The sequence below is a fragment of the Octopus bimaculoides genome, chromosome 5, assembly GCF_001194135.2.
Source record: "Octopus bimaculoides isolate UCB-OBI-ISO-001 chromosome 5, ASM119413v2, whole genome shotgun sequence".
Classification (NCBI taxonomy): domain Eukaryota; kingdom Metazoa; phylum Mollusca; class Cephalopoda; order Octopoda; family Octopodidae; genus Octopus; species Octopus bimaculoides.
This window is the reverse complement of record NC_068985.1, coordinates 35,003,977-35,005,043: the sequence shown is the minus strand read 5'-3', so window position 1 is coordinate 35,005,043 and position 1,067 is coordinate 35,003,977. Positions and strand designations below refer to the sequence as shown.

The 1,067-nt window shown below is 33.8% G+C and overlaps 1 protein-coding gene across 1 annotated transcript in view; it reads right to left on the bottom strand.

Moving 5' to 3' along the window:
* Window positions 1-1,067, bottom strand: part of LOC128247864 (uncharacterized) — a 29,226-nt gene that overhangs the window by 16,321 nt on the left and 11,838 nt on the right. The window lies entirely within an intron of this gene.

Below are 1,067 nucleotides of genomic sequence, written 5' to 3'. Positions count from 1 at the left end.
TTTAGTCGAGCAAATCGACCCCAGGACTTATTCTTTAAAAGCCTAGTACTTATTCTATCGATCTCTTTTGCCGAACTGCTAAGTTACGGGGACATAAACACACCAGCATCGGTTGTCAAGCGATGTTGGGGGGACAAACACACACATACAAACATATACACACACACATACATATATATATACATATATACGACGGGCTTCTTTCAGTTTCCGTCTACCAAATCCACTCACAAGGCTTTGGTCAGCCTGAGGCTATAGTAGAAGACACTTGCCCAAGATGCCACGCAGTGGGACTGAACCCGGGACCATGTGGTTGGTAAGCTAGCTACTTACCACACAGCCACTCTTACACCTATGTTGATTTTATTAGGTATTTCTGTTTATTTAGAAACCTACAAGGAATAGGTCATATTACAGACACTAAACTATAAATTTTACAGGGCACAACCTTAAAGTTGACACTGTTCCGCTAAATGCAGAAAATTTCTGTCTTGCTATTGCCTAAAAATACACAGTTTTTCCAGTTTTTAAAGCTCTGTAACATTTTTCTCCAATCTTTTTCACCACACCAGGATACCTTCATAGCAATGAGACTGGAAGACTACATTATAAGAGCCGATTTTCAGATTTTTTACTAACTTTTAAAAAACGTATATTTTGCAAATGAAAAAACCTAGATCCAATAGTATGAATGAATGAATGTCTTGACTACCCTAGAAACAACAACAATTAACTTGTTTATCTAAAAAACCAAAAAGCGAAGAATAGTAACATAACTTAAATTTTGTCCACAAATTCTTCTCTTGACCAGTAGGGTCATAAAGTCAGCTTTTAGTTATTTTTAGAATAGTATCCACTATGCAGTTGAATAAAGGAACCAAAGAATAATATAAAAAACAAGAATACATATTATTTTCAAATAGTAGAAAATCTTTAGCAAAGTAAAAACAGTACTTATCCATATTTTTCCTTAATTCAAGTTTGAATTACGGAAAAATATGGATAAATACTGTTTTTACTTTGCTAAAGATTTTCTACTATTTGAAAATAATATGTATTCTTGTTTA